Below are 25,605 nucleotides of genomic sequence, written 5' to 3'. Positions count from 1 at the left end.
TCTACATTGTGGATTGAGTCTTTCAACTGCTGGAAGATACTTCATAGCATGTTCCCATGCACCAAGTGTCGCTCCTGTATATTGTGGAAGTTGCATTTCTTGACAAAGGTTTGCACTCACTTAGTATTGGTCTAACTGGCGATATAAAGGGGAAGGCAATAGAGAATCATGCCTGAGAACACCTCCAGTTGTCAGAGAACCTCTAGTAGCAACAGGCTCTTTAATGTAGCTGACAAAGGCAGACAAGATTCAAAGCTGGAAGTTGGAGTCAGAGCATTTCAGACTAGAAGATAAAGTGCTCAGTTTTTACAGTGAAGTTGATGGGCTACTGGAGCAGTGTCTGTGGGAGTGCAGTAGTTTCTCTGGCTTTTGAAGTTCTCCATTAGAACAAGATGGGGATAGGATTCCTCTGACTAAACATTGGCTTCTTCAATGTAGACATCTACATCTAAGTTCATGAGCCTGGGCTCTCTTTATAGTTTAGTCAGTGGAGTCTGGGGCATGATTTATCCCATCTTCATGTAGGTGTGTAAAATGGGCCAGAGGACCTGCACTCTTAAATGCCGATTTCTCTCCATTGACTTAAGAAAATATGAGATACTAGCTGAACCATAAACATCTACTGTGCAGATATCTAAGTCTTGAGTCTGTTGCTTAAACATAGTCATAGATATTCCGGGGCATTTCAAATGACACTAAGCACCTCATTAGGCTTCTGCTGTTATGTGAGACAAGTACTACTCTGCACATCTATCCAGGGTTTGTCAACCACGTCTGCAGTGGGATGTGGAGATACATGAGCTGTATGTTTGGAGCTTTACTCTTTCCAGGTCCCAGGATGCTTGTGCAGGAGCAGGTTGGGTCTCCCAGCACTGCAGTCCGGCTGTAGCAGGAGAGGACCTCCATCTCTGCCAGATACCATCTTGCTGCTGAAATTGCTTGGTCTGTGGTTTGCGTGTATACAGAGCTGCCCTAAAACATTATAGTGCACCTCTGGCTTTAAAATGACTTAATCCAAATGGTTTAATGTCATCACAAATGCAATACATTTATTCTTCTAGGTCTGTGTGTTTACATGTATGTTGTCTGTACAGTATTGTACTAAACAGTGATTCACGTGAGAATAACAAGCAAAGCCCATTTATTAAATTGTTTTATGTACTGTAAATCTTGTGTAATCCACTAATGAATAATGCTGTCACTTAGGAAGCCTGGCATTCCTTCCCAGTGGAGCATCACATTTAGCAGGTTCCCATAGTGTTCACTTTGAAAAGGCTGCAGTTGAGAATAAAATTTTAAAAATAAATCTAATTTACAGAATAAATCTAAACCCAATACAAATGGGCCCAAATGCTCACAATACATTGATAACTGTGTCCCAGCTATAGCATGCATCCATCTGTAGATGCTGTGGATTTTCTACCCTTTTAAGGACATTGTAGCAAGCAAAGTTTGCATTTGTAGTGTCCTGGCTGCCCTTGAAGTGATTTATGAAGGTTATGGTTAAAGTTCTGCTTTTGCAAAAACTGGCTTTGTTCATTTGTGGTGGTATCGGTAAGGTCCTGGGAATACCTGGAGCACCTGTGTTGTAATACTTATGCTGTGCACTGGGAAGGTGTGTCTTGCAAGTGGTTTCCAGGCACAAGATGTTCCCTATGGGATCTGTATGTCCAGTGATATCCTCTTTGTTACTATAGAAGTAAAGGGTGGGAACCGGAGCAGTGGAATCACTTGTAGTATTTTGACTGGGGGGAGAATGATTGCCTGTATAGCTGAATCTGAGTTCAACCCTTGATTATAAATAGGTGGCTCCCAATCTGTACACTTACAAGGCACAACAGAAGAATTGCAAACTCAGTGCACATCCAGCAACCAATACACGAGTTTGTTTGTGATAAGGCCTCTTTCATGGTGTGACTGAATGTTTATTGACTTTATTACCAACTATGAAGTATTTCCACCATCTCATTCCTAATTACTATGGAATAATGACTTTAGAGGTTGCCCTGAGATGCACCCAAATGTCCAGTCAAAGCAAGTGTGAGAAAACTGACCATTTGAGACAGTGGGATTAGCTGCAGTGGTGAATGTTGCATGCCCAGGTGAAGCAGTGGACAGTAAGCAGAGTGGTCAATGCTGTGAAAAATTCATCGTAAGTTACAGGGAATACGGGCCAGAAGATTTTATCAGCTCAGGCATGTGTAGAGACAGTTAGTCTTGCCATGAATTCCAGTGACACATTAGATGGCCTCATTCTGTAGTCATTATTCAGCGCTTACTCAAGGAAAACTTCTGCTGAACTTAACGGGTTTACTACTGCTAAAATGAGTAAGAAATTTGTCTGAAGCTCAGATGCCTTCAGACCTGAGTCTCAACACAAAACCCCACCATGTTCTGTGTCACTAAGAATTTTCAGTATTTTTTTAAAGATAGGAAAGAGTGAAATATACTGGAGTGGACAAAAAAAAAAGGTGAAGGGCGGGCTGCATGCCTGTGCTTTTGCTTATGCTTGTTTTCACTGATGATGATAAACTGGAAAACATGCTAGAAATGATACATTTTTATTTGTTTATCATTTGAGAGTGGATTTATTAAAAACAGGGAGAAAAATTGAAATGATAGCTTGGCATGTTTTCTGTAAATACCGAGTAGTTCTTCAGTGTGTGATATAACCAAAGTAGCCTAGAAATAAGCTCGTATTGCTCTTTTCTTGTGCCTAATTATGAGGATATGAAAAATATGCTCATGTTAATGCCTTCTCATCTGGCTGTGAGGGGGCTGAAAGTACCTCTTACGAAGATCTAGTTTGTAAAGTTAAAGATTGTAATGCAGGAGTATTACTATTCATGAGCTCTGAGTTTATTGACTCTGTTAAAAACCAGATCTATGGTCCACGTGAAGGATATGTAAAATGCGGTGGGTAAAGCAGTAATTCAGAAATTATTTGTAGTTCATATCAGTATGACCGAACCTTTCCTGATCTCACTATTTGAGAGTTTTTCTCAGGAAAGGGAAGTTCATGCTACGTTCCCTGTTCCTTCTATGTTATTCTCTGTGCATTTTATTCATTTGCATTAACCATGTACATTTACATTTATAATTAGTTAAAAACTCTGCTAAGGAAAATACTATTCAATTGGATTTGGACATTCTTGTAGGAATCAAAATCTATAAAAGATTACAGAAATTTTAAAAATAAATTTATTTACCTCCTTCTTTGTTTCATTATCTTGGGTTTTACAGATATACCTCGTTTTTTATAAAGAGAGCATCTCTCACCATTTTTTAAATTCCCATTTTAACAGAACTGCAGTCTTGGTAGGGAAGGGAAGCTGTTGGTAATGTCTAAGGGCAACAAATAAATAAAAACCTGTATGTATGCCACAGCAATTAAAGCAAAAATCACGTACTCCAGAGGCGTGCTCCTTGTTACGTTCCCTGTTCAGCAGCGTGCTTAAGCACCTGTTTAACATTAATGGTAAGCATATGCTTAAATGTTCCTGCTAACTTGGGAGTTACGAGAAGTCTGCCTTGCACACACAACAGTTGAACAGCCCATTTTCCATCTGTGTGCGGGCCCAGAGCATGGTGCTAGCTGAGCGTTTTCCAGGTTAATTAGGTTGGCATAACAAGATCCCTAGCGGACTCTGTGCAGTCATCAGCTCTTCTGCGCTCCCCGGCTATCGGGAGCTCTGCTAGAAGTAGTCTATCTTTTGCTAGTAACTGAAACAGAATATTGCGCTGTTATTTCACCAGTGTGTTCAAATGGAAACAGAATTGAATGGCTTGTGAGTACACCATAAATATCAATTTGGCTCTATCTTGCTAACATGAATATGGTGCATCCTTCAAATGCACAGTGTCTACCAAGGACTATTTATTCTGTAGAGCTACCAGTAATGGCTGTACTTTCATGAATTATGCATGTGTTTGTCCCTAACCCTCACCTGACTGTGATTTGGAGTGTTTAAGATTTGAAGGTGGCTTTAAGTATGAATTGTAGATATTTTTCATAAAATATAATATCCTTACAGGTTTCTTTGCAATATTAGTCAGAGTCCATTATGCCTGTATCTACAATAAAAAAAAAAATTGGAATCAAAAGAATTCTAATTCAGTACAGGGGGGAAAAAAAAAAAGCTTGATGCTCCAAAGTCTTGCAAGAAAAGGCAAAATTACATGAAGTCAAAGGTGATCTATCCATCTATTCACTAAAGCAAGTGAAATGAGATGGAGTCTCATTGTGGAAATAAGGGGGTTATTATTTACCAAATGAAGAAAGGAAAATGACCCCACAATATGCCTAGAAGCAACTTGCCAAAGTGTAAAAATGTAGCAGAGAGAATCATATTAGCCATCCAGGCCTTTTGATGGGTTAAAATGAGGAGAAAATCACATGCTTTTAAGGAGAGAATAAATAGGTGAGGATGAGTATGACCATTGTAGTGGAATTCAGTGGCACAAAATTTAGCTTTCCACTATTTTCAGGGAGAGGCTGCCTTGGTTTCCTCTGAAGATTCCCTTTTTCTTTCCTGTTTATACAGTTCTATCCCATTTGAATCTCTGGCATCTAGAGACTTCTCTAGTATTTAATTTTCACATTCAGGTTTGTTGTTTGGTTTGTTTTTTTTTTTTTTTTTACCTACCCTCTTAAGTTCTTAAGGAGTCATATCCCTGTGAAGCATTGCATATTAACAGTGACATCACAGAAAACATTGAGACAGAGTGGGCTAATCCGCAGAACGGTGACAAATGGCTGTAGTGCTGTCCTGAGCTCTCTCCTTCCTGCTATATTAAAGAAGACATGTTATAAATAGATGAGGCTCAAGAAAGGCAGAACAACAGAAAGACCGGAAGGCTTTGGGCAGTTTGCATTTGGGTATGGGAAAGCTTTCAATCTTCAGTCACAGTTTGAATCTATCCTAAATTGATAGTTATTGATGGTTGCTAACATCCATTGCCTGCTTGCTAATCTTTGTGTGCTGTAGGAGGAAGAGAGCCCCAGCTGCAGGAGTAATTGCTGTGAACCAGCTTGTGACCAGACTGCTCAGGCATTCTCTGGAGGTGACTGATGGAGTCCATGTTGCACATCACTTGGCAGGAACCCTCCTGGTTCCCAAGTGCCTTCATTGTTACTGGAATTAAAATAATTTGTGTGTGTTTTTTCAGTTCGAAGGGCAGGATGAAGTTGTTCTGAATGATGTTTTTGTTCTGTGACATGCAAACGTGTGTGTGTTGCATGCAGGGGTTGAATATGCAAGACCTACTGAGACAAGGATGGAGGGGAGTTGCAGGAGGAGGAGGAGGTGTGGCCTAAGTGTGCACAGTTTCTGTGGGGCAGGCTCTGGAGTGGACTGTCTTTGTGAGCTGTGCCTTTTGCAGGGAGCTATCAGCATGGCGTGGAAAGCAGCTTAGAGGTAAATTGCCACGTATGGAGCACAGATGCTCAAGTCTTAGTTCCTGGAGTAAAATGAAGAGTGAGCTGAACTTGTAGTCAGGACATATGCAATGTCCACTTATGGGTAGAGTACATTTGTGAAAGAATGCTGCAGTTGGTGAGTTCATGCACAGGCACATCAAGAACTTGCAATGCATAGGAAGTGTTGGATTGGAGGATACGGAGTCTAGTTCCCAGCTATCTAAAGCAATTGTAGCATAGTGTCTTTGTCATTGGTGTCCATAGGAGAAATTGTGCTTGAGGCTAGTAGAGTCCATAAGCTGAGCCCAGTAAACACATCTACTATCTGAAAAGTGGATTAAATTATTTCTCTTGTGCCTTGTAAATGTGTCAGACTGGCACATCCACTCTGCTAGGTTCAGTATCTTGTGCTTGCTCCTTTTGGGATTCTCACAGTAAGCCACTTTTCCTCTCATGTAACTAAACATGTAGAGACTTGTAACAGAAATATTAAGGTTGGTATGAATGAAATACAGATGCAAATGTGTTTCTATAAACACTGAAAAAAGTAGCAAAATAAGTGTAAGAATGTCATGTACTGATAACAAAAAACATTGTTCCCAGCAATAAAACAGAGGAATGTGCTGTGCTGTCAAGCCCAGAAGGCCTGGGCTCTGATACAAGTCACAGTACAGGTATCTCTAGCCCAAGACCCTGCTTTCTAAGGACACTAAAAGACCACAAGACACTAGCACATCATGCACAGTAGCAAAATTCCTTTTCCTGTTAGGCCAACAAGGAACTACATTGTAGTCAAACATGTGTATTTTTTCAGACATACTCCATACAAGAAAAGCCAGATAATGAGCTGCAACCTTGCTAACACTTATGAATGCCTAAGTAGGCAAGATTCTGAAGCAAAGTACCACCCCTTCTCAACTGTTGGCTCATAAAAGGTATAAAAGACCTGCCAAAAAACTAGCTTGTCATTGCCAGTCGAGAAGAACCCAAGTGTTGCTATGAGAACTTAATAGTTGATATCCCTTGTCCGCTGTGGCACATACAAACCATATCAGCCAGACCACCTGAACACACACATCTTAGTGCATGTGACAGTGTGATGAATGAACTCTAAGAGAGAATGAGAGTGAGTGGATAAAACCAGCATATTCGGGTTTTGTTAATAAATACCACCTTCTTCCATAAGGTCTTGCACTGGGGCTTGTTACACTAATTTCACACGTACTCGGGAATTGATGTCTTTCATTCACTGCATGCTAACAGCAAGGATCTGGATGTTGTGGTAGGTCACAGATGATATGAGAATGGGGAAAGGTCACATTTCCTGGCCTCCCCAACCATGTGATGGCAACCGTGCCAGTGAAAGAAGTGACTGGAAAAGGTGGTAGCTGGGGGCTGTCACAGTCCAGTGATGGAAGGCGTTCAAGTAACGAAGCCAGATGCATTTGCAAATCACAGAATCACAGAATCACAGAATGTTAGGGATTGGAAGGGACCTCGAAAGATCATCTAGTCCAATCCCGCTGCCGGGGCAGGATTGCCTAGACCATATCACACAGGAACGCGTCCAGGCGGGTTTTGAATGTCTCCAGAGAAGGAGACTCCACAACCTCTCTGGGCAGCCTGTTCCAGTGTTCGGTCACCCTCACCGTAAAGAAGTTTTTCCTCAAATTTAAGTGGAACCTCCTGTGTTCCAGCTTGCACCCATTGCCCCTTGTCCTGTCAAGGGATGTCACTGAGAAGAGCCTGGCTCCATCCTCTTGACACTTGCCCTTTACATATTTATAAACATTAATGAGGTCACCCCTCAGTCTCCTCTTCTCCAAGCTAAAGAGACCCAGCTCCCTCAGCCTCTCCTCATAAGGGAGATGTTCCACTCCCTTAATCATCTTCGTGGCTCTGCGCTGGACTCTCTCTAGCAGTTCCCTGTCCTTGAACTGAGGGGCCCAGAACTGGACACAATATTCCAGATGCGGTCTCACCAGGGCAGAGTAGAGGGGGAGGAGAACCTCTCTCGACCTGCTAACCACACCCCTTCTAATACAGCCCAGGATGCCATTGGCCTTCTTGGCCACAAGGGCACACTGCTGGCTCATGGTCATCCTGTTGTCCACTAGGACCCCCAGGTCCCTTTCCCCTACGCTGCTCTCCAACAGCTCTGTCCCCAACTTGTACTGGTACATGAGGTTGTTCTTGCCCAGATGCAGGACTCTACACTTGCCCTTGTTATATTTCATTAAATTTCTCCCCGCCCAACTCTCCAGCCTGTCCAGGTCTCTCTGAATGGCTGCGCAGCCTTCCGGCATCTCAGCCACTCCTCCCAGTTTTGTGTCGTCAGCGAACTTGCTGACAGCGCACTCTAATCCCTCATCCAAGTCATGTCTGTTATGTCAAAATGTCTAAGTCTGTTATGCCTGCACCATTACCTTTATCCATCAAATCTGTAATTTCATCAAGAAATGAAATCAGGTTTGTTTGACAAGGCCTATTTTCCAGAAACCTGTATAGACTAACATTAATTATATTTTATCCTTTAGTTCTTTATTAATAGACTCCCATATCAGCTTTACTACTTTTCCATTCTTAGAAGTCGTCCCTCTAAAGGGAGACTAGCCAAGCCGTATCATTTCTGTGGATAAAGCATTTGTTTTGAAAAGGCTGGTTATAAGTGCTGTAAGTCATGAGAGTAAAATCAGCAAGGATGAAGAGGAGATGCAGGGCAATGCTTTGTGATACAAGGTGAGACAAAGCGCCAACAGCAAGAAGGTCCATTCAAGATTCTGCAGCATCAGTAAAATAATAGAGTGTGTGTATCTGTAAGAGGACAGGAGAGTGTGAGGCAGAGCAAATTGATGTTAGTGAAAGTCCTAAGGCGGTGGTATTGTTTGTTATACATTTGGTTTGCAAGCAGTAGGAATGTATGCTGGCGGTGTGAGGAGAGGCAAAAATGATATTGATGATTCTGTAGAGAAATAACTTTATGATGAGAAGAAAGGCTCTAACAATTCTCAGCTATAGCAAGGACAGACTGGGGTGAGAAGCAGAAGAATACTGATGCAATTCTGTGTACGCCATGCTGGAGTGGAAGTATATGTCGTGCAATCTGCCTGAAAAGCCTATGCCACATTGCTATGATATGGAGCGACTTGAGAAGTTCTTAATGCAAATGTGTCCTGCCATGGGGAGAAAAGCAAGTCTAGAGATTTGACTATAAACGAGAGGAAGGACTAACCTATGGTAATGAAATGCAAAGTGTCTGATCAAAATTCAGCATGTTAGTCTGAATATTAAATCTTTTATATGAATGTGTCACTTGAGCCTCATAGTCGACAAGGTTTTCTTCTTACAGTATATGTTGCCCTTGATGTCCATTTTGATTGCAGAGTGTGGTAACATTTCACTGTTGCCACTTGGTTTGTCTGCTGGAGCTGCATGGAGTCAAATGGCTTTAAAGGTTTCCTGACTACTGGAGGCTCCAGGATGTGTAAGACAACTGTGATTTGTTAAAATGAAAAGTGGAGGGCCTTTGCACATGATTGAGACAGTCTGATATTTAACCAGTAGACATTGCATCTGATCTATTCATAAAAAAAATGAAATTTAAAACAAAACCCATATTTAAATGTCCATAAATGTAGTGCTCACAGGAACGCATGCTGAGCAGTGGCCGTTGTGGTATCCTCAGCTTATCTTCTTTGCACATGCTTTGACATGTTGTATTGTTTCTGGGGAGAAACACTGTCCTGCAGTGAATTTTTATGTAATAACATAAAAAATAATTTATGTCCGGATGACTACTTTCAAACTGGTAGATTTCTTGTTAGACCTGAATTTTCTGAGCTGTGACCTGCCTTCAGAGTGATGATTTCCCATTTCCTTGTGAATTCTTTCTGACATTATAGTGATTCTGGACACTAATTTTTGCTACCAGTTGGATTGTAGATCTGAAGTTACGAGGCTTTTGAGGCAGTTACCATGTTTTTATTCTGCTCTGAGTGCCATGGGAGTCCTGGTCTGTAACTCAGGTCTCCCAGACACTGAAGTCATACATGGTCATTCATAATTAAAGTCAATGACTATATCATGTCCCACATCTCATAACATCTTTGATTTAGCTGTTCAGTCAGGCTCACCAGTTAAGAGAATTTTACTGAGCTCAAAACAAGAGCTGTCCCAGCAGTGTCCAACACACTATGCAGCTCCTCAGGACTCTGCAGTCCCTGGCACCTTGCGCTGTGTGGTGGAACATATCTTTCACCATCATGCTGGAGAACATGCCATCAAGGGAATAAAGATTCACAGGGAACTGGGCTTGGGGAAGATGAGAAATTTATTTGTACCATCCAGTCCCATACCTTTTCCCAGACAACAATGAGATCCAGGTTTCCTTTTGTCTTAACAGAAAAAGTATGCGGTTCTTGGGATAAGTCAGACAAGGACAGATTAATTTTCCATCCACAAGGGACCCTTTCCTGATCTTCATCCTTAAACACCTTTGAGTGCCTCTCCTTATTCCTACTCCTCTCTCCTGGAAAAACCTTCACTCAAAGAGAAACTGCCAACATGTCAACTTACACCAACTTCCTTTCCTTTCCATCAAAGCTAGTTTTGAATGTAAAAAGCTTGGTGAAAATTTATAATGTTGAGTAACACTGAAATATCTGCTTTATCCTCCATCCTCAATGTTTTGGTCTTTTACTTGTTCCTCTTTGAAAATTAGGTGTATTTTTGAAACCACTGTGAATGGGTGAATGTGTACTTCAGCCTGGCATCTTCTTTCTCTCCCAGATGGGGCAGCAGAAAGAAGGTTATGGCAACTGCTGTTGGGTTGGGACATCTGAGGGTCTCACTTAGGTCTGTGCCCTACTGTGCTAGGTGCTATACAAACCATTGTCAAACTAGTGAACAACTGCCTATATGAGCAAATACTCACTTTGACCCTTTGGGGATGCTTAGCTCCAGACAAGCAAAGGAATATCACAGCACATGCCTATTTTCTCTCCTCCCACATGCAGATTATGGAAATTTGGCAGAAAAGAAACTTTTTAGGCTGTCAGTGCAGATTCATGAAGGGATCATATGACATGGTGGTTTACCATGTGTGTTCAGAAGATAGTTTATTTGCTTAGAAGCAAATTAAGCATTTGCTAAGTTTCAGGGGTTTTTGGTTTGTTTTTGTTTTTTCTAAGTACACACAGCTAACAAAAACGGCTTGCTCTAACAAAACCAGCTAGCTTGTTTTGGCCAAACCTTATACTTCACAGAACTCTGACATTGCTTTGCTGTGAAACTGGAGCTGTGCGGAAAGAGAACTTGGATCCTAGCATGGAAGTCAAATCAGTGCATCAGAGTGATAAGACCTAACAGCAGTGAATAAGCTTCTGCAGTGTGATCTTATAAACTTATCCTGTGGGCAAACTCTCCTCCACTTTCAAAAGGCTATTGTAGCAGTACTGAATGTGGGAACTTGGAAATAAACCACAAGACTTGTGCCCTTATTCTCATGTTAATCCCTATAATGCTTTTCCATGTCACAGCTCTTCCACAGCTTGCAGATATTAGTGTCAAATCTGACTTCAGAGTGAAAGTTCAAGGCCTTTGCTTATGTGTGCACTGAGCTCTTTCTAACATGCAAAAAAATGGCACTAGTTCTTTCCCCACATTTAACTTCTTTGGGAACACACTTTGAAGTACAGTGCCAAAAAAATGGCACTGGTTGCAGATCTCTGACAAATCACACCAAATTCTGCCATGGTGAAATAAAATAAATCAAAAGCATCTTTCTCTGAACAGCACACAAATAATGCTCAAAGCTCAAAAAATGGAAATGACATCACATTTCTTATTAGCCCTGTGATTACAGGCAAAAACCAATAATATTTTCTTGCATAATGTACTGAAAGAGGCCCAAACTCTTTGCTTTTTCTTCCTTGGAGAACTTTCCTTCTCTTAGACTGAGCAAGCGGGCAATGACAGGGTGCTGTGCTTCCCTTCTACTCTTTCTTTTGGCTCTTACTTTTTCTAGGAAACCTGCGTTGGCTATCTTGAGTGCCCTGGCCTCCCACTCACAGTAGTAGCTCCATAATCTTAGGTGAGGGTGATGCTATGCCTTAACAACCTCAGAGGGCATCATGCTTCTGCTTTCCAAGTCCCAAGGGTCTCATTAGAGGATCTGCTAAATCAGGCTTGTATAGTCTGTCATTAACTGCAGAATTTAATTAGTCTAAGTTAGTGCTGATTTGCATTTAGGAAAGACTGAAGCTTGCTGAGTTCTTGCTGTTATCATGCTGTGTTTATCTCTTCATCTGTTTTCTAAGGGGTTTTTCACCGTACCTAAAGGTCAGGGGAACAAATATTACTGGTGCAAAGCCGCTCCTGAAGATGCAGTCGTACTGGGGACTTAGATACACTGACTAGTAACAGAACAGACTTAGTAGCAATACTGGAGTATACTTACCCCACATATCAGAACAGCCAATATTAGCACAGTATAATAAAAAGAAATTATGAGCAGGGCAAGATGGATCTCTTGCACCGAGACTCTTTGAAATGCACCCATGGGAAATGAATTTGCCAACTGCTTATCTAAAACATACAAGTTCCCCATACCCATAACATCATTGAGAAAATGCCCGCTGACTTCAACGAGAGCACTGCTAAGCCTAACGCTTTTGGTAATCGCATTTGTGACGCTGAACTGCTGATCAAGCTTTTTGCTTTCTTTTAACTACATCACCCTGGATGAACACTTGATAAAAAACATTCCAGATTGTTCTCTCACCTTTAAAGTTTCAGTGATCTTGCCTGCAGTATTAATAAGGTTTATATTCTAAGTATTAGCAAAAATAAATTATTTGCTTCAGAGTTCTTGCAATGTCACTGGAGAACGGGAACTCTGCTGCTGTAGCAGAATGTCTCGTTTCCCACCTCACAGGGTCTCTACCATAAGTTCCTACTTCAGTTCTTTGCACACCACCACAATCTGAGAAGCCCTGTGAAAAGCTTTTTCTATTCTCATTCTAAACACAGCCAAACATAAACACTCTGTGCCAAAAGGAAAAGACTGCAGCTGGTAAGGAAATTAAATTTACTCCAGATCTTCCAGTAATGTATTATAGCATAAATGATGGAGGGATAACAATCAAGACACGCATAAAAATGTCTCAGAGAGTGCTTTAAAAGTTTAGGGCTTTATCTAAAAGAGTAAAAAACCCATCTAGCAACGACGTCTTTTTTTTTTTCTTTGTGGATGGATTAATAAGATGAACAATGTATTAACAGCACAAATACAAAGTTTACCCTCCAGTATTCATTTATCACACAGCTCTTTCGAATCCTAGTAAATGCTAGTTCTTTTGCCAGTTTTTTTTAATGGAAGATTGTAATTCCAAAGACCAAGACTTCCAAGACAGCTCATAAATTTTTCTCCAGGAGAAAAACCAATCCCTTACTGGGCCTTATTTCCCAAAAGGGCAGAGATCCTCCACCAAGAATCTTTAAGATGTCCCCTTGAATACTGGAAAAACAAAAGCCTCCTACAGAAATCACTCCTGTAATTCTTGCTCTCACACCATTATAGTAAAAAATTTTGATATTAGAACATAAAAAGAATCATGCCTCACTTTTTTTTAACCTTTGAATATGTTTTTCATCAGAATTCCTCAACTGAACCTGCATTAAAAAGCTCAGTCAAAAATCCAGAAAATCCAAATTACTTCACTGTCTTTGAACACAAATAGCTAAATTCATACTCAAAAACATTTTGATGTTTCCTATTAACTGAATATTAGGTCTACTGGAGAAACTGACAGAAATTCTCAGATCTAAACGATTTGTGGAAATATTTTCACCCTCTCTAATTTCAAGCACCTGGAATGCACTGCTAAGCACTATACAGAAATGATCCTGTTTAACATATTAAAATTCAATTTACATCATAGAAAAACGCATTTGTGAAGTATTTACATACACGAAGAGGCATAACATTAACCGCACCGTGAAGATGTTATCACTTACAGCCACTGAGTGCCTCACCTACAAATTAGAGGATAATTGATTTAAAACAGTCCTGTACTAAAACACAGAATAAAGTAGTTAAAGGAAAAAGCTGTAATAGTTTCTTTACAGGAAGGACATGAACATTACATCAATTTACTTACCAACGAAATATTGTAACAGGTTATAGGGTAGGGCTGACCTTACACAATACAGTGCCTTGAGTAAGATTTAGACACACAATGCTACATTATCCCTAAATTTGCCTCTGTCCCACCCTGAGGTCCTGTCTTCCCTCCATCTCTACTGCCTTGTTTCCTGCCTCTTGACATGCATAAGTCACTAGCTCCTCTTTTACAGGGATGCAAGCAACTGAAAATGATTTGATACATGCTTTGGGCTAAGAGCTTGAAGAGCCACAGTCCCTGAAGCTGGAAAAGGGGGAGGGTTGGACTAGTGCGGCTCCGAACACTCGCTGCATCACCGTTGTGTAAGACCTGCTCTGGTGGCCTGCAAATGTTCACCCACGTGAGCATCTCTGCGCATGACACATTATCCAGTGAGTTCCAAGTATGAAACACAGATGAAAGTTGCTCGTGCACTTAAGCATTTACAGATTCAAAGCCTTGGCTTTCACCTAGGCCTCAGATGAGGAAAATCACGTCTGGTCAGGCCCAAGCTTTTTCAATTTCATATTTAACTTCTCAGTAAGCAAATTGTTTCTCATGGAATAGATTTTTTTTTATATATAACACGTTTCTCCTTTCTAAAATTTTCTTTAGACATCTGTGTAGAAACTCATTGCAAGTCTGCAATTACAATCAAGAGACAACTTTTTGCATGGAAATAATTTTATTTCTTTCTTAGGAAAATACACTTGGTTTTGTGATTTGTTTTTTCCTCTCATTGACTGAGATACTAAAATAAGTTTATTTTCCATTATTAATTTCAGGCTATGTAAGGTTTTTCAGTATATTCAAATAGATCTGTAACCTCAGTCCACACACTTGGAAAAAAGAACGTATATATCAGTAGTGAATAATATATATGCATTAAACAAAACTGTTTGTTCTTGAAGTATACTTTGTGTTTCCTAAGGCCCCACTGACAGGTCACTCATCTCTCAGGTAACTGTGGATTTTACACAAACATTGCTCATACTGCTTTGCAGTATTTTGCAGGAATGCTAGGGGCACAAAACAGATGTTTTCTGTGCTATTCCAATGACACAGAAGAAAACCAGTTATTCATATTAGAAATTTTCAAGTGCCTAAGTAAATTCTTACAGTTATTAATTTAGTTATTTTTCATCTTTAAAGATGTTCTTTTTAATTTAAAAATGTTATTTTTTGTTTTAAGACTAGAAAGAGGACTAGTGGTGGAGGATTTCTTTACAGTGGCAAAAATGTGTGAATTTCATAGCAATTATAAGGTACTGCATGACTTCCCATAGCCTTTCCCAATGATTCCTTTTATATCATTGTTTCCCCAGAAAATATTCATCTGTGACTGCAATGAAGTACATCAGCAGCTTTGCTTTACTTCACGATAGTGTTGCTATTAATGTTTTTCACTCCTAATGATGAAGAGAGACTTCCTGTAGTAAAAGCTGCACTTATATAAATGCAACTAAATTAAAATTGCTGGAAAGCACACCACTGTTCTCTTAGGAAACTAAAAAATAGCTTAAAAATAGCCTTAATAAATGACAAACAACTTTAATTAAAAAAGAGGTTACAGCCCAATGCTCCTGCTGCCTGTAATAAAGCTGTAATCGGTAAGCTACTTCCTGCAAACAAGTCCTTATGCATCCAGGACTCGAATGAGCAGAATGATTGTATCATCCAGACTGATATTAATTCTGAAGAAAAATCGGACTTCTGAATTATTAAGGAAGACTGTCACTGAAGTTTTCATTGAACATCCGTATCCTGAAGCCATATAAATGTCACAAAAAGCCACAGCACTTTGGCTCTGATTCAGCACAATTCTTAACCAGTCAATCAAACTACCTCTATATTTAAAGCTAAGCACGTGCATAGTGTTCCCTGCTGAATAAGGCCTCAGATTCCAACTTCACTTTAGGAATCTGTGACTATCATGTTTCTAAGCAGAACCTAGGGTCATAAATTCCACAGGAAAATGCTTATAGACCTCAACAGAACCTGTTTTGTCTACATAGAGAGAAAAGTACTACAAGTAAATCTAGGATTTGAACTGATAGTCCATTTGCTGTTCCACACCAATTCCCCAGATGCCTTGGTGCCCTTGTTCATTATAACTTTACACACTTCCAAAGTATATTGTCTAACAGCAAACAAAGGATTTTTTGATAAGGACTAAGGACTTGTTTACATGGAGATTCTCGGGAAGATACATGTAAATTTACTTTGTAGATGGATGAGTTATGCCACATTAAATATCTGAGAAGATAGTCCCATATGGAATTAAAAGATCTTTAATTTAATTTAGCTTAATCCACTTCACGAGTAAAATAAATAAAATGAAATGAAGGCTACTTTAATTCTGAAAGAGAGTTCAGTGTGGCTTAAATAGCCAATTGACAACTATTTAGTTTATTTAGATGAACCTTGCTGAGGACCCCCAAGTAGATGATATTAGGAAAAAATTCTTCACCAAAAGGCTTGTCAAGCATTGGAACAGGCTGTCCAGGGAAGTGGTGGAGTCTGGAATCACAGAATCATAGAATCATTTAGGTTGGAAAAGACCATTAAGATCATCAAGTCCAACCACAATCCTAACACTGCCAAGTCCACCACTAAACCATGTCCCTAATCTCCACATCTACACGTCTCAAGCCTCTGTACAGTTCTTTGCACACAGGATTCTATTACAATCACTTGTTAGATTCAAAAGAATCCCTGTGTGTTGACTGGCAAGAAGAGGGCTGAGCCCTGTGGGCTATAAACCTGGGGGAGGGCAGGCACTCATCCATCCCTACGCTAAGCAGAACAGTCCTCAGCCCTCATCCTCTAGAGGCGGCGCGGCAGAATTCAGCACCACGGACAGCTCCCCCTCCACCCACCGCCTCACCAGCCACTCCTCTGCCAGAATTTTTAAGCCTTGCAAAAAGGTCCGTCCAAAGAACTGCCTTTGAATCGAGATCCAGAGGGTAAAGCAATAAAGCACAGGTCGTCCTGAAAGTGCAGCGTTCAGGCTGGTTTTCCAGGCCACTTGGAAGATTATTCTATTTCCTGAGAAACAGGCATTCAAATCTCATCAAGGCTTTTGGAAAACCTCCGACTAAGCAGCAACTTTTATCCTTTAAGAAGGATGCTCTCACTCAAAGCTCACTTTAAGAAGGATGCTCTCACTCAAAGCTCACTTAAGTAACTAGTTGATTCTGTGATTCCAAACGACCAGGCCTGAATGGAAGAGCAATTGAACTACAGACTTGGTTTTCTTCCTTGGTTCTGTAACTAAAGCCTGCTGAGGAATTCTGGCAACATTCAGCCTGGATGTGGAAGTACCTTCCTGGTGTGCCCTGCTGTGACTTAAATCTACTTGGAATTAGGTGGCTTTACTCTAATTTCTAAAGGCATTCTGTGTGCATGCATGGGGAATACAAATACCACTGCTCAATAAAAACAGTGAGCAAACCTGCTTTTGTGCAGGAGCAGAGTGCTGACATTTTAGTGTAAGTGCTGAGCTTGACTTAAAATGAAAAAGAAGAGCAGTAAAATAGTGCACAAAATCAGTGCTTTTTCACAGTGTCTGTCATCCAAGCATCTCCAAATGCTTTAAAAGCAACTCTTCAGCAAACCTTACAATACTCCCATGTGAGAGACAAATGTTTCCCACTTTACAAATGAGTAAACACAGATACAATGAGGTCAATTAGTTTGCTGAAATAGAGATTTTTTGCACCAAAGTAGCTGCATCAGTGCAAATCCCTGTCACAAATATGTTACAAAGGAGCAGTATGCCTTATTCTTCAGAAGAGGATCTGCATCAGCAACAAGCTGCACACTGGACTGAGGCACTGCATCTACTCTCAGTGTTGCTCCAGAATACCCTAGTCTCCAAAACAGCCAAAACAGGTACCCCCTCCACACCTGTCTGACAGGCAAGCAGTCAGCTTTGATAGATATGAAAAGGAGAAAGGATGTAGTAAAGTCAGCTCACAGATAGATAGAAAATGCAGACAAAGAAAGACACACTAAGACAAAAAAAAAAGACATAGAATAGAAAACCCTAAATTACCTTCTATTCCCTTTGCTGTCTCACAAAATGGGGACCCAATATTAAATTTGCTCAGGTTTCCAAGTCTATAACAGTAACAGCTGCAGCACCTGTTTTGGTACCAGTATTAATACTTCACCTTTAGACAGATTTGAAAGATCAATATACTGTGAGTTTCCACTAGAGACAGTAATTAAACAAACAAAAAAAATCCAAACTCCAAAACCACCCAAACCCTCAAGTGAAGTAATTCTTTGATATAATCTGTCCAATGACTGCTTGAAGTTTAATTACTTTAACTTTTAGCAATGAATAACAGCCACCTATACAACAATCTGATTAGAGAGCACAGATTCCATTTGTTATAATTAAAAATCTTGTTCAATGTCTTTTGCTTCATTGGTCATTCAGTTAGAAAATGCAGAGTCACTTATGAAAGTGATAATCAGGGTCATTTATAAGATCACTCCATTCTACTCACAGCTCCACAAGTCTCTGCTGTGCAGTGCTGGGACAGCCCAAGTGAAAAGGGAACAAAAATATCCTTTGCAACAAGAATGTCCTTTGGTCTATCTGGGTCATTTTGCTAATACCCACGAATTTTTGTCATTATAACACACAAGACTGCAGATAGCATGGCTAGAAATACATGGTTGTTATGTACCACAGCTTTGAGATGAAGCATTGTTTTTGCTTTTACAAAGTCACATCACCTCATTCTCAATAGCAGCTGGCACCCAAACTCCATGACAGCTTTTGTGTACAGAAATATGCAACTACCTCACTAGCAGCTAAATCCAGTGCTTTGGATTTAATATTTATTAATTACATTTTGTAAAAATATATATAGAAGTGCTCCCTGCCACATTGCTGATGAAAAAATTAGTAAGAAATAGGAACACTGCAGTGTAACATCCAAATTCTCTTCTGATGAAACTCAAAGACTGTCTGCCTCTCCTGTACATCACAGCAAAATAAGACCATGACCTAGATATACACCATAACCCTGTAAAGCTACAGGGAGATAAACCATGAGGAGGACATGACTTTCATCCCACAGTACACTTGCAATCACAGGAAAGGCCTGAAGGAAGGAGAGGGTGGAAGCTAGATCTTCCATGCTGGGGAGAAAATCAGCCAGGTTAGGACGGCAGTTAAAAACTTTTGTTACTGATGCTTTCACAGAGTTATTTTAGACAATGATTCAGAAATATGCAGTCCATGAAAGGAATAACAGGACTGTAAAAACTGAAACAGTATTTAAATGAATAATCCTTTGCAAATTAGCTTCAAAGAACTCATTGAGTGCTATGCTTCAGCACTTTTCATCTTTTCTTTTCTTTTACTTCCTTCTAAAAAAGCTCACATGACTTACAGTGTAAACTTTGAGGTGTCTGCTTTAGGAAAAAACAGCAAACCACCAGGCCAGCTTTTGTGCATAACTCTTTCCTCAGTCAGTTGGCACCATTCTTGTAGAGAGCTGCCAGATAACCTGGGACACTGGGATCTCTCACCACAAACTCACACTCCTGAGAATACACCCCACACGCTACCAGCCACACAAACCTGCTATGGAATAAGGATTACCTTAAGTGATAGCATTTCTCTAGGAGCTATTTGTCTAAAGCCAACACACACATCTCAGAAAATTTGGCAAGGCAAACAAGGACAGAATGAAGTGTACTTAGAACAAATGAAGAGAGGTGGGATTGTGATCAGAGGCAAGTTTAAATGCAGTCAGGGTGCAAGAGCAGCTCTGATATATCTATACAAGCAGGTCTGGGATGATATTAGTTCATGGGAATGTGGTGCTCAGAGCAGCTCCCTGACCCAGATCCACTGTCAGTGGCTGACTACTTGAAAACAGGATGAAGAGTGTGTATATGTGCTGCGGTTTCACCCTGGCCATAATTTCCTTCTCTGTGCTTCTCTTGAAAGACACAACTGCATATGATAGGCATGGAGAACCAAGGTCTAAACCAAGATCTAAAAGCATGGCACTGAAACCAGAGTGAATACCCAGTGTGGAATTTGGATGCCATATTCAGCCAGGCATGTTTGAAAGTTTTGTCCATATGGAGAACTTAGAACAGTCTGCTTGAAATCAACCCAAGATGTATGCCAAGGACTTTAAGGATGCCTTCAGTACTCATCTGTGCACCCTCAGTAATGAGTGTCTTTGAAAGTACATTTCTACAGGAATATTCAAGGCTGCAAAGGAGCTATTGCATTCTTATTGTAAAAGGTGTAATGACTCCCCTGGAATAATCTCAGATAGAAAGGGGCATCAAGACAAAGCAAGGTACGCGCACCCATTACAGATGGCAAACAGCAGATGTCTGTTTTTCTGATGAAGGCAGAGAAACGAGATACCCCTCAATATAACATATTTCCATGCTGTAGACAGTTCTAGACCCAATCCTGCTCACTTTAATTATACAAGCAACCTGAAAGGAGTTAATTCATGCTTGAAATACCATGCTGGATATTAAAGGAGTTGTGCATGGAAATTGTGGTCTTGCATAAGCAAAGGCTGAATTAAGCACTGACTAATAGCTTGTGTCTAAATATCCTTTCTTCAGTCAGTTCCATTTACAACACATTTTTAATGGTATTGATAGATTGTAGACGGATGGGAAAATTATGTGCTAAAAAGCAAAACTAAGGTGAGGAAAGGAAATTAGATCTCCACTTAGCAGAAAAATTATTTCAATATTTATTTTCCTTCCCAAGTAAGACAAAAGCAAGGACTGTTGAAACTTCCCAGTAAAAAAAAATTCAGTTCCCATCAATCAAAATGTCTCATTTTGTTAAAACTGAAATAATTAATTTTTAACATATTATTTATATAACATAAAAACAAACGACCATCAAGGATTACATTTCAAAGTTTTTTCCAGATACCAGACTTTGGTAGAATGCTTTAATTCCTCTTCTTCTAATCAAAGCATTATCAAAATCATGATAGTCTTATATGAGGTTAATGGCGCAAACACAGAAAGAAATATTTGATCTGAAAATTTTCCACTAGATTCCACGATCAGACAGAATTTTCTCATCAACTGAAATGTTACCAATTTATTAATACATAGGATATTGCCTGATCCAGTAAAAAAGTTAATTGCTGTGCACCAGCTGTGACAAATACTGCTTAGATTCATAAAACCCTGATTCAGACACAAACGTGGACATGAATAGAAGACACTATCCTCAGTTTTCTTTGTAATTTAGAATAAACCTTTTCTACAAGTGTAGCTCCACTACTATTGTACAGACTTACATATTCCTATAATCTCTTACTGAAAGCTGTATCTTCAATAGATCAATGACACTTGTACCATTTAATATGTTACGTATAGACATATACTCGAACGCAGCACAATGAGACACAGTTTATGTACTAAACAAATACAGATGGACAGTATGGGAGCTTAAAATACCACAGTCAAAACATACAAAGAAAGGGAATGGAAGAAATTATCATCACTATTTTACAAACCGGGAACGGAGGTAAGGACCAGTGAGAAGCTCCACGAAGGGCGTGGTTACTGCAGAAGGAGGTGATAGAGCTGCCTGGCACTGACACAGCTATCCTGTGCATGGTGGCATTGCGAGACTTGCCCAAGGTCATGCAAGCAATCAGTATCATATTCCCTCTAAATTCAAAACTGTTGCATGCCAATCCAATACAGTGGTTAATTAAATATTCCCTGTGGCTGGCTCTAATTTGTTGAAAATACATTTTTTTCTTTTAAAAGTTCTTTTCCAAAGTTAAAATTTACCAAAAATCTTGCAAGTTTAAGAAACAATCATGTCATTGCAACTGTTATCAAAATTAGTAATAATTACTTATTTCCAGCATGTTAGTATCTAGATCTACTTTCATAAATGGAAAATGTTGAGAATGACTTTCTCTTCTCTTAAAAAGGTTAAATACTGATTGTGAAGTGTGTATATAGATAGATATCTATGTGTGAATATATACACGTATTTTTTGAGTCCATTGCAAACATCTCAAAATGAAGCCATTTCAGTAGTTCAAAACCAGCTTTTCATTGCTCAGCCAGCTGACTGATGAGATTAACTTAAGTCTGATGTACATGCAATGCTAAAGAAATACATTGTTTCTCTACCACAGCATTAATGTCTAATTTTCAGCATTTTTCAAGTGACAGTTGAATTTTTTTCAGTACAATCTGTTTTAGAAGGTTGGTCCTCCTGCTGGGGAGTAGAGTGCTCCATCACTGAAAGTAGATGTCAAAGCAAAGTGGTTGGTTTTTTTTTCTTCCCCTTCCTTCCTGATAAGGTATAAGGCAGCCTTAAGGGCTTAGCCTCCACTGGGAATTCTAAGTGTCCCACTCGTTAGTCTACAAATGATGAACTATCAGCTGGCTCTAGTGTCTTAATCCACAATCCTGAGTAACCCTGCTGGGAGCAGCTCTAATTGGCACAACAGTAATGGCCCAGAGGTGATGGAATTTCCCAGGTGTAGTCAAAACTAAAGATTAAGTGCTGTTCTCTCATTGTGGTTTTTAGGACTATTAGAGCTTTAGTTTTTCTTTCTTTGGGCTCGAGGGCTTTGTTTATAGTTTAGGTATTAGCTTTATTCAATGCTGTAATCTAGGTCCTCTAAAGATGCTTGCAGCCTTATCCAGCAAAAAGAGGGGAGGATGAGGATCTGACTGTTCCAGCATAATTAATTCCAGCAAACCAGCACTAGCTTTGAAGATGTCTCTGCTAACTGGGAAATGTCAGTATTATTGTTTCATAACTTACTGAAATTATAAATTGATGTGGTGTAACTTGTGAAGGAGTTTGGTACAAAGGAGACACCTAGAACAAAACAACCAATTCTAAAGCCCTGAAGGACTGATTTCTGGGGCCCAGCCCTGGCATACCATAGCTGCGTAGGCAATGCCGAGAGTTGGCAACGAAGGAGAAAACACAGAGCTTGTTTACAAAGAGGAGTTACTGCAGAGTTGCTACAGGGTAGGATATAAAGCTTACTTGCTATTCTGCAGTAATGCTCCATGTGGCCACTCCTATTCCATAATCAAAAGGTCATTGTGTGGGTTTTAGAAATTAGTGCCATGATCCTTTTGACCTAGGTAAGTAGGGTTTTTCAATATGGTAAGAGAGGCTGGAACAGATTTGAGTGAACAGACTGGCAAATTCATAAGAATCATGTAAAGAGGGCATGTTGGAAGCAAGACAGTCTGCTGCTTCAAGCTGGAATTAGTTAGCTAAACTGAGGGGAACTTTAAAAAATAGAGCAAAACAGGAAAGTAGTAAAAAATTCCTATGTCTTACATTTATTTTCCTTGTGTAGTCTATGTGATTTGTTCCTTTTGGGGGTCTGATTAAATAATGTGTTGTGCTGCAAATGCTGTCCTAGAGTCATTTTAATCAACTGTTCAGATGTCCCTTGAGTGAAAGAGCTTAGAGATGTCAAATGCAGTTACTCTTGTTGCATTGAGTGATGGAAGATGGAGGAGTGCAGAGAGACAGTGGCTGATCCCAATGTGGTTGAAGCAGGTGGCTCTGCTCAGTGTGGTGCAGAAATCCCAGCCTGTCATCTCAAATATAAATTAGAGAAAGATTCCTGGGGCTCTCTGGCACAGGTCTCCTGGGGGCATGACACTGTCTGTAATAAAAGCTTGTCCCCAGTAGGGTGAGTGACAACTTATTTCCATATTTTTTATGAACTAGACTCCTAAAAACTGGTACCCTTGTTCATTAAAAGCTGCAGAGTTTAGGGGAGAAACGTAAATCTGGATTTTCTTTTTGCATCAGAAGTGTCTAAAAGGTCATCAGACTTCCCTTTGTGATTTCAGCAATTCAGATGTCGTGTTGAACTTTGTTCCTTTTTTAACAGGAGTTGCTCCGTTCTTACAGTACACTGATTACATGTTAGAAACAACTTTGAAATGTGCTGTGGGCAAAAGGTCACCAGACTAACAATTTATGAAAATCATTTAAATCATTCCTGTGAGGAATTCAGTTTAGATTTCAAGAAATTAATTTCTTTTAACTAGATACAATTAATTTTAGCCCATTTAGTAAAACAGAAAAGATAATTTATTGAAAGCATTTAATCTGTGATATTTCTTGTCCACAGAGATAAAACTGCTTTTCAAAGGAGAATAACTTCACTCCAGTTATTCACCAGGGAAACTAAGTTCCCAAACAAAGAGGTGACCTGAGCAAGACATACCAACAAGTCATCTACAGTGTGAATGTCTCCATTTGTGTTAGCTATTCTGGGCTTCCTTTATAGTCCGTGGAGAGAAATTGGCGTGTTTAGGGTACAATTCCTCTGACGTGTTTTAGATATATACATTACAAAGAGAGGAATCCTGCCTTGCAGGCTGTTGACTGTCAAGAATGTTGAGGATGGCCAGCTCCGAAGTCTACGGTATCTACATTTGATCAGATAATTCCCATCCTTATTAAGTATTTCATTCTCTGGAGTGATTTGTTGCAGTGTCTTAGTTTTCCTTTATGGAAAGTGAGCACTTAGCCAAGGCCCATTGAAATCTTATGTGGGGGAAGGCTGAAAGTAAAATGTAGTAAATAGGTATCTGCCAAGTATCTCTAAGTTGGGGAATGGTTGCCCTGTCTCTCTTTGTCACCCTCCATGTTTCAAGGCCCAGAGGTGAAACTGATACAGCCGATCACTACATGAACATCAGGGTGTCTCTTCACCAGGAGGTCCGTATTAGGAGCGTTAGACAGTAGCTAGTTCATCAATTATAATTTTCCCATGTAGTCATCAATTACCATTTTCATACTCTTAAGAGGTTCCCACTCACTGTAAAAGAACCTGACTCTCTTCACTTCAGATCACTGCTTGAAGTTTTGAGTCAGTGTTTGGCACAACACAGGGAATGGTAGGAGGAACAGGGAGGATGATAGTGACTGATCAACTGCATTCTCCATTTATGGCACATCCAAGTACTTTCCTGCCCTCTCACTGCTTCCCTCCTCCACCCCACCTGTGAAGTTTCTGGTTCCTGAGGAGCAGTTTGAATGGCTGCACTCTCAACACAGAGTTTTGCAGTCCAAGACAGTCTAAAACTATCTCCCATGCTCCCTCTCTCTGCCCCCACAGTTGCGTGGTACTTTGCCTTCCCTTGCTCAGACGTAGTGCTCATGTCCAGTGAGATCAGCTCATTGATCCAACTGAAACGGAATCTTATTTTCTTTTGCTGGGTCTGGCTGGTTGAACAAGCTGATCTGATTCACTGAGCCACAGCATGACATCTAGGCCAACAAGGAGCACGCAGCAGAGAGTCTGGAGAAAGAACCTTTCCATTTAGTGTTGGTATGGTGTTAGATGAGCTTAACCATGGCTTAACAAAGGGAGAAGGGAACCTTCTGATTTTTTATTTTGTTTTGGTTTTTTAACTGTACTTTTACTTGATTAATGAACTACTAGTTGTGATTGCAAGGCAAAATTAGCACTGGTAATATAAACAGACTGAACTGGCTCAGTTCACAGTAGCCCATGCTATATGTATGGTGAAGAGTAGTACAGTGTGGCAACAGCCTGGATAGCTGTGTATGTGCTACCTGTGCATATGCCTCAGTTTCCTGCCTATTTCTCTGACAAAGGATGTTCAACAGAAGACGAAAAAATAAGCAAGAGCTGCCAAATTAGTGAGCAGTGTGGCTACCTTGGAACCAACCAGGGTGAATGCTGAGACATGCATCAGTGATTAATTGGTCCCTGTAGCAATACAGGGTAATAATCAATGCTGCAAGAACTTTCATTTTCTGCAAATGAAAAGCAATGTAAATATAAAGGATTAATTATACTTCTGTTGCTACATAGGTCTTAATTTCAAAATAAATATTATTTCAGAATAAAAAGGATTTTATTCCAGATTAGAGTGCATGCACTAGAACAGTATTAATTTATCTGTAGCCATGGATTTTTTTCTGCTTTGTAGCCACACCAGTTAATTTCGCCATGTAGCTGAATACTG

The sequence above is a fragment of the Nyctibius grandis genome, chromosome 7 (assembly GCF_013368605.1).
Source record: "Nyctibius grandis isolate bNycGra1 chromosome 7, bNycGra1.pri, whole genome shotgun sequence".
NCBI classification, from domain to species: Eukaryota; Metazoa; Chordata; class Aves; order Nyctibiiformes; family Nyctibiidae; genus Nyctibius; species Nyctibius grandis.
The sequence above is the reverse complement of the archived record's forward strand: the minus strand, read 5'-3'. Positions refer to the sequence as shown.